The sequence below is a fragment of the Strigops habroptila genome, chromosome 2 (genome assembly GCF_004027225.2).
Source record: "Strigops habroptila isolate Jane chromosome 2, bStrHab1.2.pri, whole genome shotgun sequence".
Lineage (NCBI taxonomy): Eukaryota > Metazoa > Chordata > Aves > Psittaciformes > Psittacidae > Strigops > Strigops habroptila.
Window position 1 is genome coordinate 56,738,708 of NC_044278.2, and position 18,937 is coordinate 56,757,644.

Below are 18,937 nucleotides of genomic sequence, written 5' to 3' on the forward strand. Positions count from 1 at the left end.
CAGCATCCTTACAGGCTAGGAGGAAATAACGACTGAACATGTGGGCTCTGCAACAGATCAAGGGAAAGGCAGGGAGAGAGTGCATCTTCCGGATCCAGTTTTCTCAATATTTCTATTTCTGAGGTAACAGGAAAGCTCATGGCACAATAAACTTTGTCCTGAATCTGAAATTTTAATACACCAAAGTTGGCAGGTTTTGCTACTGTGTGGGAGAGAGCCTCCAGATGCAGAAGTCTGTGTTCATTCCAGTGATTATTTTTAGATGAATACCAATGTCCATCTTAGCACAGCAATATATCCTGCTTTCAGACCATGCTGTGAAGTAGTCTTGCACTTCAGTCTTACTATTTCAGTTGTATCTCTGCCCACCATTTTCCTTGTGAGTACCAGGACTCTCTGCACCGATTTGTAACAGTGTAGTTTAAGACCACCGGACTTACCAGCTATTGCCCTGTAACATACACGTTAGGTATGCCTTCTTAAAGATCTTAAACACATTTCCTGGCCCAGAACAAATACTTGGCTTCAGTATCGCGCTTTTGAGAATTTATGTTTATGATTTTAACAGTTTATTCTAATATTTAGGAACTTCCCATGTTTCTATTTTTTTTTTTTTTTTAAGTATACTATTTGCAAGGGTAGAATCATCTCTATTAATTCCCTTTGTTAAGGGATAATGTAAAAAAGATTCAGATCTGTTTTCCTTTTATTTTCTACTTACTCTCTCCTCTTCTTCTATGCTTGCAGCTGCACATGTTCAATGCCTTAAAAAAGTCAACATCCCAAAAAGTAAAATTTTGCATGCGTTGCCCAATTTTGAAATTACTTGATCAACCTGCTTTCAACATTGACCTGCCAAAGCACAAATTTTACTTGTGTTTTTAAAATCTCTCAAAAAGCAAACTTGCAATACATAGGCCTGAGCGTAGGTAGGGTTAGGAAAGAAATGACGCATGAAGCGATGGAAAAACTGTTTTCAAGGGCAAGCGAGCGAGCCAGGTTTCAGGCATGGCTGTGCAGGGTCAGGGTTTCTTGCTCACTGTTAGTCCACACGCCCGACCCTCACCGCTCCCCAACTCTCCCAGCCCCACCAGACAGTGGGCCCTCTGTGCCCCCAAGGGGTTTGGGTTTGAATAACATGGGCCTCTTGCTCTGCCTGTCCTCATCCTCTCCTCCATCGCCTGCGCAGGGGCCTGACACAGCCGGGGTGGCCATGCTGCGTGCCTGTGCTCGCATGCCTTGGCCGGCAGCAGCAAGAGCAGAATATGGCCCCGGCGCGGGCTCCCCTCCAGAGGTCATTGTCCATTCCCCTTCGTGCACTCCCTCCTGCCGTCCAGCCCTGGCACCCGGCCCGGATTAAACTTGATACACCCCGGGCGAGCTGCCATGGGGCCGCTGGACGGGCCTGACACCGCAGCAAGGATTAGTGGTGGCAGGGCTCGGTGGGGACCTCGCTGAGAGCTCAGAGGTGGTGGCGGCTGCTCTCTTTGCCCGCAGCAGCTGTGTCCTCTTGCTGTGCCGCTGCCCACCTCCAAGCCTGTGTGCTGTCCTGCCTGCAGCCCTGCGGTGCACAGGGCATGGGTGTGTGAAGGCACATATGTTTGTGCATGTGCGCACGGGCGTGCCTGCGCACCTGTGGTGTATCAGTGTGCATGTCTGTAACATGTGCATGTGCATGCATGTACACATAAGCATATAAGCATGCACGCAGACATACACGCCTCTGCACACATCTCTCTGTGTGCATTTGCATGTACATCCCTTGGTGTGTATGTCCATATGCACGTGGATATAGAATTGCAGAAACATAGAATGGTTTGGGTTAGAAGAGACCTTAAAGCTCATTTAGTTCCAACCCCCTGCCACGGGCAGGGACACTTTCCACTAGACCAGGTTGCTCCAAGCCCCGTCCAACCTGGTCTTGAACACTGCCAGGGATGGGGCAGCCACAGCTTCTCTGGGCAGCCTGTGCCAGCGCCTCACCACCCTCACAGGGAAGAACTTCTTCCTTATATCTGACCTGAACTTCCCCTGCTTTAGGTTGAACCCATTACTCCTTTTCCTATCATATGTACCTGTATGTACATGCATGTGCCTGTCAATCCCCACACATAGGTATATATGTATAGATATGTATATATAAGTATGCATGTGTGTGCATATATATCCGTGTGTGTGTATGTATATACACGCACATATATGGGGGGGGGTGTGTGCGCGCGCGCGTTCGCGTGCGCGCGCGCCGCCTGACAGGCGCGTGCCCCCGGCGGCCCCGCGTTAACGGCCGCGCTCCTCCCGCCCCCGCCCGGGGATCGCCCCCGGGCCGTGCGCACCGCGCATGCGCCACCCGCAGCCCCGCCCCGCCCGTCGCGTCAGGGCCCCTGCGCTGTGCGCTGACCGCCGCTCCATAGAGAGGGAGCCCCCGCCCCCCGAGCCCGTCGCCCCGTTGCCCTCTTCCAACATGGCGGCTGCCGCCTCACGCACGCAGGCACGCAGGCGCCGCCACGGCTCCCTTCCGCCGGGAGCCGCGAGTGAAAAAGACAGGAAGAAACCGGCCCGGCAACTCTATGGTTTCGCGCGGTGGGTAGCGTGGCGCAGCCGCCTCGTCCGCCCGCCCCCGCCCGCGTTGCACGCCGGGACGCAGCGGGTCCTCCTTCCCGCCCCCCCCACCCCCACCCCCGCCCGTCCTCCGAGCTTGCGCCGCGCCGATATCCGCGTTGCTCCCAAGATGGTGGCGCGGGGCTCGCGCTGAGAGCTAGCGAGTCCGCGGCAGGAGGCGCACCCGCGGGCCCGGCCCGCCCTCCCGCGCTCGGCAGCCCGCTCGCCTCGCCCCTCCCCGCCAGGCCGCGGCCCCGTCTTCTCCGCACCGGGGCCCCGACGGCTCCTCCGGCAGCGGCGGCGGCTCCTCGCCTGCGGCCCTGCCCCGAGCGCAGCGCGGCCCCCGCATGAGCCCGGGCGGCGGTGGCGGCGGGAGTGACCGGGAGCAGCAGGCCGCGGCGCCCAGGTCGGTAGGCGCTGCGCAGCGCCCGGCCCGGGGGAGGGCCGGGACGGGGGATGGCGTCCGGCTCACGCCGACCCTTAGGGGGAGGGAGCCGGGAAGCGGCCCTGCCCGTTTCCCTCCGCTTGGGAGATCCACTACCGGGGGTGGGGATGGCGGGCGGGAGGCGCCGGCGGCAGGGCTGCGTGGCCCCGGTGGTCATCCCCCTCCTCCCCGTGAGGCACATGGGTGCGGGGCCGCCCCGTCACTCCCCAGGAGCGGGAAGGGCGGGCGGGTGGCTCCGGGCTGCAGCCCGCCCCCCGGGAGGACCGGGCTTGCTGGGCGACCTTGGGTGAACCCAGCCTGCCCCTGCCTCAGTTTCCCGGCTCCGTCGCGCTGCCGTGGGCACGGGGCGCCTGGGTGCCTTCGGCATGGCCAGCTGGGGCAGCCGGGGAGGTGCGGGTGTGTGAAGTACTGCGAGGGTGCGTAACTAGTGTGCAAGGCCTGCTTAACAAAGTAGGTGTGTTCACTTGCTCCTGTTACCTTTTATCCAGTCTGAAGAGTCAGATCTGCTGACCTGTGAACAGGCTGCTTTGCTGGTAAACGGGATCTGTCACTTGTCACTGCAGGACTTTCCGGGTTCCGTTTTTAAGTGTACCTGCAGTATTTCTTTTAAAGGAGCTCTGCGGGGCATTATGGTTCGCAGCTGATTTGTTAATCAGGTGTCTAAGATGATGTGATGTGGTCATTCAGAAGTTACTATTGCTGAGGAAACAAAGCACGTTCCACAATTCTCCTTTAAGTGGCAAGAACCTGTAATGTATAGACCTCTGGTTATGCTACTTTTTTTTTTCCTCCAGTTAATGGATGTATTTTTTTATGTTTTTTTTTCTGTGTAAGCTGTGTTATAACTCTGGAGCAAAACCTGTGCCTTACACATCACTTCAGGGATGGCCTCTCTGTCTGTATGGAAACTTCCCTACTTCAGTAGGAGGCTGTGCGAACCTGAGGCTCGGTGAGAATCAGTTTGTCAGATTAGTTTTACTGTGCCTCTTGTAGGTCTACCAAAAAGTTCCTCAGTGGGAAATTGTATCTGATTTTAGCTTTGATTTCCTAACAAAGCAAAACGTATGTGACTGTATTGTCATTTTACCTTTTTGTTTTTGTTGTTGACTACTTTGAAAGGGAGAGGTCTAAAACATAAGATGAAGTTCCTAATTCATGCAAATAGCATCCAGTTAGATATTCTCCGCTAAGAGAGAAGCTAAACTCTAGGTTAACTGCGTTGTTAGACATCTCTGACTGGGTGGGATGATAATAGAGGTGGTGAGAGGTACCTCTTGATAAGAATGAACACTGCCGGAAAACAAGCATTACAGTTCTAACAAACTGCTTGGTTTGAATGGTAGCACCAAATACTCAATGCCCTTTCATCTTGGAAACAGTTGAAGGTTTGAAAATACTGTGAAACTCAGAGTTTTTAAGTGTGTTAAATTGGGAATATGAAATGTGCATTACCAAATTGCTATGGATATTCCATAGTTTCCTCATACTCATTTGTCTTTTAAAAACAGTTGCAGTTTGCAATGCTTATGACTTGCCTTTATAACAGTAATGTTCTGTCAATTCGATATAGACAAACCTTGAAAGAAAATCTAGACCACTGCTTAGGTTTACAGGGCTGAAAAATACCTTTAATTGAAATTATTTCTGTGCAATATTATGGGATGCTTCATCTCTCTTTTATGAATACCTTCCATTCCACTCTAAATGTTTGCTGTTTAATGTAGTATCTTTCATACTAGAATCAACAAGTTCTTTTTCTGTTTACCAGAGTTGTTTGCTGTTTTTCCTCACTGGAATATCCGGAGTATCTCCCAAGAATTTATAAATAAAAGCATCAAGCTAGATGGCAAAATAGTTTGATTTGTTTGGGGTTTTCTGGGGGTATGATTGTGTGACTGTGTAAAGAAAGTGACTGAAGGAAAGGCAGGCTTGAAAAAGCAGAGGTGTTTAACTTATTCACAGCAGTGTTTTAAAGCCTAGATCTTTCAGTTCAGGTCCTCTTCAGAACTCTTAACATTGTGTGGGTTTGATCCTTTTTTAATAGCAAACAAAGCTTTTAGTCTTTTTTTAATTACTGCCACTGCTTAAAGACATATGCAAATGATTATTCTTTTGTGGATGGGATTTAAAACTGTGTATGTTAAATACACTGAGGGATGTTCTCAGCTTGTTAAGAGTTCCTGTTAGAGCACCTTGAGATTGTCCCTGTTCAAATTGACTTGAGAAAATAAAACAGCTTCTTTTTCTTTTCTCTTAACTTCACGTTTTGTAGGAGAAAGCCTTTTTCAGAATTATGAAATGACACATGTACCCCAGTATGAAATCATGCTTATTTCATTATGAGTATGTGCTTTTTAAGCTTGTAACGTTTTGTATAAACAATAATTAGTGTAGTACATGATATGGCATTCAATGTGGAATGAATATAGTGTTTACATTTTTATAACTATGCATCAAATATGCATCACCTTAGTTTTTGCTATGCAGTAAAGATTTATTTTTTTTTTCCCCCTCTGCTGCTTTTGGTTTCAGTTTATTTAGTGAATGTCCAGAGAGAACTAATCTTTTTTTAAAATGCGGGAAATGTCTTTCTCCCTCACCACAGCAGTGTATTCATACACTGAAAGATAAAAGCCACTAATTCTTAAAAATAGAACATGCAATTGAGGGACAAGGGGAGAGAATTCCTAAAATATGTAGGCATATATCTCATTTTCAGCATCAGTCTTTGGTACTGTGGGCCAGGTCTTTGCTTCACTTTAGTTAATGAATTGATATTGATTTTTAAACAAAGGAGATGTTTTACACTTTTTGTGAAGTATCCAGTATATTTAAGGTAGCTATGAGTTTTACAGAGAAGCAGTGTTGAAAGGTTTTCTGTCATTAATCAAATTCTGATTTGTACATGGAAGAGGGGTAATACATTTGCTGTCAGGGTCTGTAACAAATAATTTATAATATGATGTTTACTAAAAAAAAAAAAAATCATTTTCTCCCCTACTCCCAGGAGAGTGCTGTAAGCTTTGCTAAATGTTTGGTTCCCAGAGACAACAGCAATGAGCAAACCACGTGTTTGAAGTGACTTTTTGTCACCTTAGTATTTTTGATCTTAACATTTACTGCATTAACTTCTCGTATTTACAGACAGTGCCTGATAGCCTCATAAGGCTGTATTGCCCGTGAATAAAAGTTTGGAAAAAAACAGGTTCATATGAACAATAATGTATGTAACGTATCTGGTTGGTTGGCAGAAAGTCAGCAAATACAGTGTAAAGGTAACGTTTTGTAATGAAGCAACGCTTCAGAAGCTATACCAGCTGGTAAGATGTTTCTTCAGGAAAATAACCTCTTAGGAGAAATATTAAAAAAAAAAAAAAAAAAAAAAAAAAATGGAAAAAAGAAGAAAAAAAAAAAAAGATAAAATCAAATAGTGTTGAGAGCCAGGATTCGTGGCTGGCAATACAATACGTGACCAAATAGCACTTCTAATTGCTATTTTTGAATAATTCCACCTTCTTGTGGCTGGGAGTTGACAGAACTTATTAACAAAATAACTAACTTGTTGCAAAATTATATTATAAATTAAGTATTACCATGGTGTTCTGTCTCACAAATACTCATGAATTAATCTGAAAGGAAGCATTAACTAATTCTTACTTTTAATAGGTAGAGCCTGCTTCCCTGTATTATGAAAACTGCTGAATGGAGGAAGAGGGTGGAAGTCAGTCTTTTACTCTTTCCATTACCATCCTGCATGGTTTTTTACCCGTGTTTTACAGAGTGTTGAAGAATTAGGAGAAGCTGCAGTTGTTCAGCTGAGTGAACTAAATGGGTGGCTTCCCTCTGGACCCTGACTCTCACTTCACTGTCTTAGGTAAGAGGGGTGACCTGCTTCTTTTGAAGCAACTAGCATTTCCTTAGAACAGGTATATGTGTTTTAAGAGAAACTTCTAGTTAGTGAAGCAGAGGTTTGGAGGTTTTTTTGGGTTTTTTTTCTGTCATGTGGTGGCTTGAAAAGGATATTAGCAGCATGTGGCTGTTCAAGACTTGTCATCGAAAAGCATTACTGTTTGTATCCTTCCACATACCTTTAAAAACATGCTCTGTGTTGACATACTTTACCTCTGAGAATCACGCTTATCTTGTGTGGTATTCCAACAGTGGGACTGTCTCAGAGGTCAGTTACAGCAGTGATGGTTTAGCACAAACTTGAACTGATGTGCCATCTGGCTGCTCGGTGTGGAGGGTATAACTTTTTCATGGGATCCTAGAATAGTTTTGGTTGAAAGGGACCTTTAAAGGTCATCTCATCATAGAATCATAGAATAGTTAGGGCTGGAAAGGACCTTAAGATCATCTAGTTCCAACCCCCCTGCCATGGGCAGGGACACCTCGCACTAAACCATGTCGCCCAAGGCTCTGTCCAACCTGGCCTTCAACACCGCCAGGGATGGAGCACTCACAACTTCCTTGGGCAACCCCTCTGCAATGAGCAGGGACATCTTCAACCAGATCTGGTTGCTCAGAATCCCATCCAGCCTGACCTTGAATTTTTCCAATAGTGGGGTATCTACCACCTCTCTGGGCAGCCTCTTCCAGTGTTTCACCACCCTCATTGTTAGAATTTCTTTCTTATATCTAGTTTAAGTCTACCCTCTTTTATTTTAGAACCATTACCCCTTGTCTTATCACAACAGGCCTAAGTTTGTCTCTGTCTTTCTTATAAGCCCCCTTAAGTACTGGAAGGCTGCAGTAAGGTCCCTAAGGTCTCCCTGGCACCTTTTCCAGGCTGGGCAACCTCAGTTTCCTCAGCCTTTCCTCATAGGAGAGGTGCTCCTGCCTTTTAATCATTTCTGTGGCCCTCCTCTGGACCTGTTGCAACAGATTCATGTCTTTCCTGCCTGAGGACCCAAGAGTTGGAGGCAGTAGTCCAGGTAGGGACTCACCAGTGCAAAGTAGAGGGGCAGGATCACCTCCCTCAACCAGCTGGTTACGTTTCTTTTAATACAGCCTAGGATACAGTTAGCGTTCTGGGTTGCGAGTGTGCACTGTCAGCTCATGTTCAGTTTTTCTTATCCACCTGTACCCCCAAGTCCTTCTCCTCAGGGATACTCTCAATCCTTTCATCATGCAGCCTGTATCGATACCAGGTATTGCCCTGACCCAGGTGCAGGTTATTGACACTAGGCTTTGTTGAACCTCATGAGGTTTGTGTGGGCCCACTTCTCAAGCTTGTCCAAGTCTTTCTGGATGGCATCCCAACCCTCAGGTGTGTCAGCTGCAAACTTGCAGAGGGTGCACTCAAACTGTCCATATTAAACAGTACTGGACCCAATACAGACTCCTAAGGAACACCACTCATCACTGATTTCCATCTGGACATTGAGCTGTTGACCACTACATCTGGATGAAGCCATCCAACCAATGACATGTTGAAACACATGCTGGTTGTCTTGAATCACCTCCCTGTCTTCCATGTGCCTTCATGTTCAATCCTGGTGTGACATAATTTCAAAACTGTGACCTAAGTACCTACATCAGACATAGTATCAAAAGATAGGTAAAGACATAAGTATCAAAACCTATAAGGCAGTTTGAAACCCACTTCAGGGTTTGATGGGCCTTGCCTCAACCAGTGGGGGGATCACAAGCATAAAATCATGGAACCTGTATTTGGGTTTGGTGGTGTTGCATAGCTGCAATTAGTCCACATGATTTTCTTTTTGTTCTGCTGTCCTGTGAGGACTGCAGCAGGACTCCTGTCTTGACCAAGCTAGAGTTCTAGGGATGAAGCTAGTTACTCATTTCTCTTTCATAGAGGAGATCACACTTCTGCTCCCTTTGATGGACCCTTTTTTGGACTTGTTGATACTTCCTTGATAATCATTACACCAAAGAAATTGGTGAAATGAGATTAGAATGACGAATGAATACCCCTCTTCCATTTCTTTAGGAGCTGTGTGCAGGGGAGGCACAAGACTTGTCTGTAACATGTTGCCAAGCTTGCATGGTGCTGAGAGATGCCAGACTTGTCCAGGCAGCTGGGCTCTGGCACTGCTTGTGTACTCCTGCTCTGGTATGCTTTGTGGGACCCAGGTTGGAGCAGCTGCAGTTCAGCAGGCTTGGGGTGTTAGGGGGTGGTGGAGTGGCTCTTAAAGGAGCTGAACTTCTAAAATGGGCTGCAGGTCAAAATACTTCAGAAAATGCTACCATAGTTGTAGACAAGTTTTTCTTTTGCGCATGGTTAGTCATGTGGTGGAGCTGATTAATGCTTAAAATATTTTGATTTTACAGTATGGTATTTTTCATTTTCTTAAGAGGTATCGAAAACTTTTACAAAGCTAGATAATATTGAAGAGGTCTATCACTACGTCAGAATTTCTATTTTCGATAAGATGTTTTCATCTTTCTTATTTGTATAGCCATATTCAGATAATGATTACTTTTCATTTCATAGTGAAATCTCCTGTGCAAAATCTGGGTGATGAATGCTGTGGTTTAATACGTGTATATACCCTATTTTATTTTTAGGAAGTCCAAGGTATATTAGCATACATAGGCTGCAGTGGCAGCACCTAGATGTGTTTCAGCTGTTGTAGCAAAACTTACCTATTTGGGACCACGGAAATACATGCTTACAGTCCACACAACCTGCAAGTGCCATCGGAGTTCAAGGACACGGGAGCTCCTGAGGGAATGTATCACTTTTGTGAAATACTGGTATTTCTTGGTTGTAAAGGTTGAGCCCTTCACATTGTAAGGTGATGATAAATACTCCATTTGTGTGGCTCCTGTGACCTAAATATCTTACTGAAAGAAGGATGTTTGTGGATACTTGGTGGTTTTTTGTTTGGCTAACATTATGTTAAGAATGTCAGTCATGGAAGAAAGTTATTATTAGTTAAACTTCAGGATTCTCTAACACAATTTCAAATACATAATGCTACATAAAATACCTACCCTTTTCTTAAGGGTAGCGCTCAGAATTTTTTATTTTGCTCCTGTCTTGTGACAGTTACTGCAAAAAAAAGTGGAAAATGTTGTTTAAGGACCAGATAGAGGTGATTTCATGATGTCTTTCATCAAGCCAGACATGAAAGTTGCAAAGTATTTTTTGTAATTTAGAATTAATTTCTGAAGTATTTTGCAGTTCTATAGATTATAGTTTGGTTAATTCAGTAGCTTAGCATCTTTGTTAATATTCAGTGTGCCTGGAAGTCTCCTCTTATTGAAAGTGTATGACAGTTGTAAACAAGCAGCTGTTTTGGCTCTGGTCATGCGACACATCAAGATTTCTTTGTGTTGAGTGGAAGGAAGCAATAGTGTTAGCCATGCTTTTAGTCACGTTTGCCATTTGCATTTTTTTAGGCAGATGTGGTAGCTTAATGCAATTAATAAGAGTACTAAAGGTGAATGTTGAAGCACATCTGACTTCATGAAATTTTCATTCCTTTTAGACAAGCATTACAGATTCCATATTTCGTTTTGATGTTGGTCATGTAGCCTTTGAGAGTATTTTTTTTAGTAGACTGCTGAACTCCTGCTCTGCTCTGGTGGTAGCTGGTGGAGGGAGATTGAAGAAAGAGGACTAGAAGTCCAGGAGCTGCGGGTTTGTGTTGCTGGAATTGCTCGTCAGCTGCTAGCTACATGTTACTAAGCAAATCCTGTGTCTCCATCACCTTCACTGTGGTCTTGTTTCTTCTGTAAATTGTACTGTCTTAAACTACGTAGCTTCCATTGTGTTGGGAACCTTTGTTGTCTTTTCTCCCATTGCTGGGTAATAATCATAAGATCCTTGATAGATATGTAATTTTGATACCTTCTCATGCTATACTTTATGCTCTGCTCGTACTCTGTGCATACTGATAATTGGTGCTTTTGTACCTTAACGGAGACTTGAGTGAATTTTATATAGATGATACTGCTTTATTTGTATACATGAACAATTATATGCATTGGTGTTTGAGCTGGAAGTCTTGTGATACAAGGTGTGAAAATACTGGTCACATTTGTTGGAATACTTCTGAGTTTGCCTAATGGCATCACTGTGAAGGAAGACTTTTATATAATTCTTTAATAGAATATAAGATAGATATGAAGAATATGAAGAATTATTCTTTAATAGAATGTAAAATAGATACCCTAGATTTCTGTTGGTATGGAGTAGAAGTGCCACCTCCAAACAGGAAAATTATCAATTCCTGTCTTGTATTGTTCAAATAATAATTTTTTTTTTCTTCTGAATGGTAGTAAAGTTTTATTGATGTAGTTGCATAACATTAACTCATTAATCCTAATTGTGCATAAATCCACATAATTATCCTAATTGCTTGTTGAAATAGCAGTCTTGTTTCATGAAACAGGTAGGGTGCCCTGTTTAACTTTTTTCTTTAAATACAAAAAATTGCGGACAAACTGTTAGTGCTGTAGAGAGTGCTTTAGTGGCACGACTGTTTCAGTCCAGGATCTCCCCATTTCACATCCCTGATAAAGAACTGGGCCTTTGGTGTGCTGGATGGGTTCTCTGTGGTGTGACATCTTTAAAGACAAACCTGCATGTACTCCTAAGGTAACCAGATCAGTGTTTCCTTCATGGGAACTCTGATCTGTATTGGAGATCAGCCTAAATCAGCAGCATTGGATTTGATTGTTCTAAATAGAGTTTTAGAACCAAGAAATTATTAAATCTTTATGGTACTTGAAAATGTGTTACTCTGTGCTAAATGAGTAAGTTTTTTGAAAGTTATTACTAGACTTCTTTATGTGCTTGTTTCTGTCACTTTTTCTCCCTGAAATTGATTGTGCTTTAGGTGTTTGCTGAAAATGTTTGAAGTATGTTTTAGTCATGGTGTTAGTTATGGCTTCCCTGAAAATGAACAATTTATAGAGAAGTTTATCAAACTCTAGCAGTTTTGTGCAGCCAGGACAAAGATGTGGTTCTATCTGTGACGTCTTTGAATGTTGGGTGTGTGTTTTTCTTATTATAATTACCATTAAAAGAACAAAAAACAAAAAAAACCAAACAAACAAAAAAAAAAAAAACCCCCACACCAAACAAAACCCAAACAAAACAAACACCAAACAAACAAAACAAACAAACCAACCAACCCCAAACACACATGCACAAAAACCCTCACAAACAAAAAGCACACCCAACCACAAAAAAAAGAGGGGGGGGGAGAGAAGACCTTGCCAGAATCTTCCAGAAGGAAATGGATATTTATAATGAGCTGGGTGAATGGAATTGTAAAACTACTGCATCACTGTGGAGGAAAGATTGTGTGTACGGACTTTCTGCTTTTGTAGTTGCCCGAACATACTAAATATTTTCTGTTGTGGGTTTTGTGGGAAGTATGATTTAGCTTGGGAAGTCATGATTTAGTTTTAGGTAGTCCTGTGAGAACAGGGCGTTGGACTCTTCTCTTTACCGGTCTCTTGCAACTGGAGATATTCGGTGATACTATGTTTCCTTTAGTTGTAACTTGTGACTGATTGAATGTATCATTTTGAAGTTGTATTGAACTTGTACTGAGCACAGTGTGAAAACTGAAATGTAATGTTTTGCATCGTAGGTACAAGAACTGTAGAAGTCCATTTTAGAATTTGAAAGAACAAGTTTCTGCAGCTCTGGAAAGATATGGTATGTTTATGTTTTCACTTATATTGTGTATATGCTGATAATTATAATATGAAATAATTATACTTTTGTTCCATGATTAAAAAACCGAGAAGTTGAAAAGAAAGTCAGGAGGAAACACACATTCATTTCTCCCATATTTTTTTGGCTGTGATGTTTACTAGTTAGACATAGTGCTAGAAAACTTTTTTTTTTATTTATTTCCCCTTGGAGAATACTGAAGATGCAACTTTAATTATTTCCCTTTTAATTTGTTTTAAAAGCTCAGCATTGCACTGCTACCATCTATATATTTCTCCATGGATTGGATAAGAATTGGTGCTGTTTCTGAAAGTTTTGGGGTTGGTTTGTTTGGGGGTTTTTTTCTGCCTGCTGAGCACATTTATAGTGAGACTTGCACAGGTTTTAGGTATGGCTTGAAAAATAAGTTCATAACTACTAGAAAACTGAAGTAAACATCAGTGTAAGTTAAATTGGAATGTTAGGAAATAACATTGCCTAGAGAAGCTGTGGCTGCCCGATCCCTGGCAGTGTTCAAGGCTGGGTTGGACAGGACTTTGAGCAACCTGGTCTAGTGGAAGGTGTCCCTGCCCATGGCAGCAGGGTTGGAACTGGATGATCTTTAAGGTCCCTTCCAACCCAAACCATTCTGTGATTCTATGAAATACAGAAATGTAGCCTTCATTAGTAGTGTTAACATGAGCCCATAGCACATGGCATTTTTTTGTTTATGCTTTTAAATGTCTAGCCAGCTTAAAAAATATATACATGTATTACAGCAAGGTTGGAATCTTAACTTGTAGTTATTTTAATTTTCATTTTCTAACTTTATTCTGGTATAGTCCTGTGGAGGTACCTGGTAGTACGGAATGACTGCACCATTTTGTAGGGTTTAAAGTTCTGTAGTTCTACAGCTTCGTACTTAGAGAATTTTGGAAGCTTTTTGCATTGCTGCATTCAGAAAAGCAATTACTGTTTATTTTTTTACCATGTTAAATAGGTCTGTTAATGCGCATAAAAATTATATGTAATATAAAATTAACTGCTTCTAAGCTACATGTGTACTTTTTTTTTAACCACTTAAAATGTGGGAAGAAATCACTAACTGCTGATAAGAGTTTTAGGCACCAGGGGTTTATGTCTGAGTTTTTGTTCTGAGGATATTTAAGCCAGGAAAATAGTTAAAGTTTTGAAATCTCAACCTTGCAGAAGGATTGTTTGATGTCTATCTTTTAAGTTCTGTTTCATAGGAAGCTATAGACAGGATTAATTCTAAGCTGTAACTTTAAATATAGTGTGTGCTAATTAAAGATTGTAAATGACTTTAAAAGCTATAGTGTTACATTATCACAGTCCAGATGTTCCTGAGAGAATTCTATAAATTGGTCCTTTACTGTAGCAGGCATCTGGCAGGTAGCATATATTCATTTTTTGCACCCACAGCACCACTGGGACCACCCACCTGCTTCTAGCTCTCCGGTTCAATGCCAGTTGTGTGTATGATGGCTCTTCTTCAAACCTAAACCATTATTTCTTTATTGCCATTCTTTCTACTGGCTGCTTTTTTCTGAATGTTTAACTGTTTGCCACTGTATGTATGCATAGCCTGAGTACTGGTATGCACTTCATAAATTGATAAAGAATTCCCCTCTAATCCCCCACAACTTGAGTAATGAATGCTAACGGAACATCAGAAAAGCTGTATGTTATGCTACAGAATTACATGATTGCTCGGTCTTAATATAAACTATATATAAACAAATATGCGGGTGACACTGAAGAACTTGATGAACAGAAAGGTATTTTACATGGAAGGCTGCATGAAGGATGGGTAGCAAAAGAAAGCAAAATAGCAAAGCATAAGCAAAAGGACGGATGGAATAGAAGTTTAAATATTAAAACTGAAGTGAAGGTGTAAAACTTACCTGTTTGGAAAATAACTTAATTTGATACCTAGCCAGTAAAAGGAGAGCTACGAGAAGAAGTTTAAACAGATGATTGGATTTCACCTCCTGATATAGGAGGGGCTTTCTGTTCATAACTGTATATATTTTGGAGGAAGCCTGAAATAGCAAGCATAATTGAGTTAGAAACAAATGGCTCTGCTGCAAAATCAAGGAGTGTGTGTAGTGGAAAAAAAAAAAATCAGCTGTGCTCCAAATGAAAAATGCAGAAACTAAAGATTATTTCACTCTTTCCCTCTTTTACAAAGGGAAATAAAGTACGTCTGCCATCTTATTGAAATATCAAACCAAAAACAAGTGTTGAAAGGAAAATCTAATACCCAGAATTGCAGGGGCAGTTTTAGAAAATAACACACAGGCCTTTAGCTTTGGCACGAGGGGAGGGAATGGGGGCAAACCCTAGACCTTTTTCTGTTACTGTGTGATTTCTGGACTATTGACATCCAGGCAAAGTAAGTATACAGATATTACAAGAGTAAGCTTTTATGTAAATCTATAGTTGATCTTTGTATATTGGGATGCACCAAATTCTACCTTTATTAGACTCAGTAACTTGTGTTTTTACTGAAGTGTAAATTCTAGAATGGCACCAGCTTTAATTTGAAGACAGCAGCAAATTCAGATCCCCACCCCAAATAGTTTATTCAAGTGTTAATTATTCTTGCTGTCCTGCATGTTTCTCTTCCTACTCTAATTTGAATTTGTCAGCCGTCAGTTTCTAGTCATGTGGGGGGTTTATATGCTTTCTTTTAATTGGAAGCTCTTTTTTATGTATTCTTTCTGTGCAATGAGAGGACTTAGTTTCTTCCAGTATCCGTATTGATTAGCATGATTACTTTGTACTTTTTCCATCATCTAATCACAAGGCACTTTTTTCCTATCTTCATGCTGTCTTTGGCTCTTTTCTGCTACTTCTGGAACACTGCTGAAGAATACTGAATAATTGGAGAACTGGGCACAAGTTTTGAACATGTCTGAAGTACTTTGTGTAGATGAACAGGCACTTTTCCAAGAACCCTTCATATCAGTTGTTCTAGCTGTAATACTGGGAGCATGTGTGTGTTTGCACATCAGTTGTGACTGTCTTAATCACTTTAGGTTGGCATTTTCGAGGATAGAACCCAATTCTTTTGGTCTTCTAACTGTATGACTTTGTTAGTTGAATGTTTTGGTTTACTAGGCAATGGGCAAAAATAAAAGTGTATAGGTGTGTTACCAGTGGTTTTCTGCAGCTCCATTAGGATTTATGTTACCAGGTTTTCTTAGTGGCTGTTTTGTTTTACTTTAGGATCATTGATAATTCAACCTGCTATTAGTTGCATGAAGAAAACTTCTGGAATCTTATGTCCATTCATGTTTTCTGTGTTGAAAGCAGCATGTAGGCAACAAAAATAATTTCTTGATAAGGTTGAAAACATTAAGTCTCAAACATGTCTATTACCGTTTTTTTGGTTTGTTGGTTTTTTTTTTTTTCCCCTGCAAGTTGCAATTAAGATGGAATTTAGGGATTTGGTGAATATTCTACAATTTCCTCCAGGATACTTAAAACAATCTCAAGTTATAAAAGACCGGCTTTTCTATTAATTGTCAGTTCCTTTTTTGAAATAGTAACCTAGCAGGGGAAGTTCTGAGGGTACCTTTTACTGCATAGATAACTATCCATTTCATCATGGTACTCAAAATCTGGAAGTGTATCGTATTCATTCTTGGCGGATTCAGAGTGATTCTTCAGAAAACGTACAAAAGCTATCTTTAGTGGTATCTTCATGAGATAGATGGTTGTTTTTTAATTAAGCAACTCAAATTCTGGCACTGGCAGGTCAGGAAGGGCATGGTAGTTCTTTGTACAGGTGAATCACCCTTGTTTTCATTAGATTATCTGTCAAAAAGAGAATCTTAAAAAAAAAAAAAAAATGGGATCAAAGATTACGTGGGTGGATACTTAAAATTCTTTTGTAAAAGAAACTTAAACTCTTACAAATGCCACTTCCAGGGCACCCATCCTTCAATGAGGTCAGTAAGAAGTTATAATTTAAATGAGAAAAGTGTTCCTTCTCTCCGGGATCTTCCTAGACCTCTGATACTAGGTGTCAGCTGCCAGATTGCTGTGGTTTCACAGAAAATGAACATCAAATAACATAGAGGAGGTAATAGGTATAGAAAATCCATGTAAGTGATAACTTTCAATTAAGTGGTGTGTACCTGGAAGTTTTTTGGCTTTATTTTTCATTGCTGACAAGTAGGTGCTTATGTTCTCCATCATGTGGCTTTAAGTTCTATATGTTGAAGCTGGGGACCTCTTCTTGGCTCCTGTTTGTGATCTTAGACTTTTGAGATTAAATGAAATATGTGAAGTGAAGATCTCAGCAGGCTATGCAACAGAGTTGCTTTTAGCCCCTTTTAATGCATCTGAACTTGTTTCTGGCTTCTTGTTCTTTCACTCATTTATTATTTTTTGTGTCCCTCTGTTTGAGTTCATAGGACCATTCTTTTCTGAAAATCTGCACCTTTGCCCCCTTGGAGAAATGCGTGTTGTCTCAGACTACTGCATAAGCATTATTTATCCTGTTGCCTCTTGATGAGGGCTACTCCAGGGAGCCACACAAGGTTCTTCAGATATATGGTTTGAGGGCATGGATCTTGTGTATTGTCTTGCTGCTTATAAGAGGGGTTGTTGCAGTCCTGGTTGAATCTACCTCTTGTGAATAGTCACTAAGCAGATATAGATGTGTCTCTACGGGAGCCTGCCCAGTCCCAAAGAGCCAAGCAGCCATCTCAGGTTTCTTGGGCATACTCCACAGGCACAAACTGCTCAGCGTGTCAGTGAAAGCCTAAACTGTAAGCCATGCTAATCATGACAGTGAAGACCAGAGAAATTTGTTTGAGTAATGAGAATAAATATCTTCTCTGGGGCTGCCCTGCCTTATAAAAGGCAAGTTACGTCTAGAGTGTGTTCTGTAAAGGAATTTGTGTGACAGAAAAGTGGTTGGTTTAGGTCAGTTTCCTATTCTTCATAATGTCAGTTTCCAAGATGCTAGTATATTCATCAGTGTGGTTTCCCTTTCCTGATCCAATAGTGTCCTTTAACTCTCTTATTTTTTTTTTTCTTTTTCTTTTTCTTTTGCCTTGTTTGGATCGACAATCAAAATGTCCTTTGTTCAAACTAGAATCAGAATAAGGGATCTTCTGATGGCAGTCTCCTTTACCACCCACCCCGTGTTTCAACATGCTGGTCTCTTTGCCAGGAGACACTACTCTGCTGATGCGTGAATGAGTAAGGTTTTAGAAAAATTAATTCTTTCATCTATGCTAGGGAATCCTTGCCTATCATATTCTGTCCCAAAGAGTGGCAGCAAGGGTAGGTAGGGAAGGTAGGGACAAGAAGGAGATAGAAGGGAAAATGATTCATTAAGATTTCTTGCATCTGCTTTGTTGAAAAATAGCATGAGTTTTGTAGACCCCATACAGTAAATCTAGTTTTAAGGTATCTTGTTACAGATTAGAAATGCTGTAACTACCCAATTCAAAGCCCTGATCCATGATAAATTCGATCTGTAGATACAAATTTCACTACAAAACTTAGATGAGTTAACTTCACCTTGGTGAGGTTCCTGCCAGTTCGGATGCTGCCTCTCTTCAGGGAGCTGCTGCGGCTAATACGTTCAGTGGTAAGCTAAATCTGACTAACAGAGTTGAAGCTGTGACAGGCCCGGGCACAAACTTGTCTTGGCCATGATTGGTGGAGCTGCTACCTCAGTGCACATTCTTCAGCACTGTAAATCTGTTGGGTTTTGAATCCAGCACCAACACTTCATGTGTTCTCTTACTGTTGACAATCATTTTCATGACTTCTTCAATATGAAACCTCAGGAAAACCCTGTTTTATTAGGGTTGCTGTCAGCCTGTTGTTCTAACATGCTCCCACTTGAATGGAAGACTACTGTAACTAGCTTTTGCCCATGGTCTGGGTGATACAGGACCCCAGTCCAGGTAGGGAGTGATTGATTTGGCACACTCCAGAACCTGAGCTGGTACTGCCTGCAGTCAGACAGAATGCAGGTTTCCTAACACATGAGGCATTAGAGATTACACCACTGTCCTCTTTGACCAGCATACTAAAAGTTACTTAGGCAAAGATCTAGAAGCAGTGTTAATTTCTGCATGCATTTTTACAGAGCAATTTCATATCAGTTCAGAAAGCAAAAAGAGTTTAGATTTAACTTTAGAAAAATGCACTGCCTTGGATTAGGCATCTGTTTCTTTAAAGCTGAGGCTTGCCTGAAAGTGGACATT

General features: G+C 42.1%; 1 protein-coding gene across 17 annotated transcripts in view; it reads left to right on the forward strand.

Moving 5' to 3' along the window:
- The first annotated feature begins 2,453 nt into the window (after positions 1 to 2,453).
- Positions 2,454 to 18,937, forward strand: part of UBE3A (ubiquitin protein ligase E3A) — a 54,349-nt gene continuing 37,865 nt past the window's right edge. For 5 of the 17 annotated variants that reach the window (XM_030472402.1, XM_030472432.1, XM_030472471.1 and 2 more), the window contains exons 1-2: positions 3,875 to 6,917; positions 12,616 to 12,683. The gene's annotated coding sequence lies outside the window, so the exon portion shown is untranslated. Of the gene's footprint in view, positions 2,581 to 2,676; positions 3,005 to 3,874; positions 6,918 to 12,615; positions 12,684 to 18,937 lie in introns of those variants that run through there. The other 12 variants (XM_030472362.1, XM_030472422.1, XM_030472385.1 and 9 more) reach the window with 7 other exon arrangements.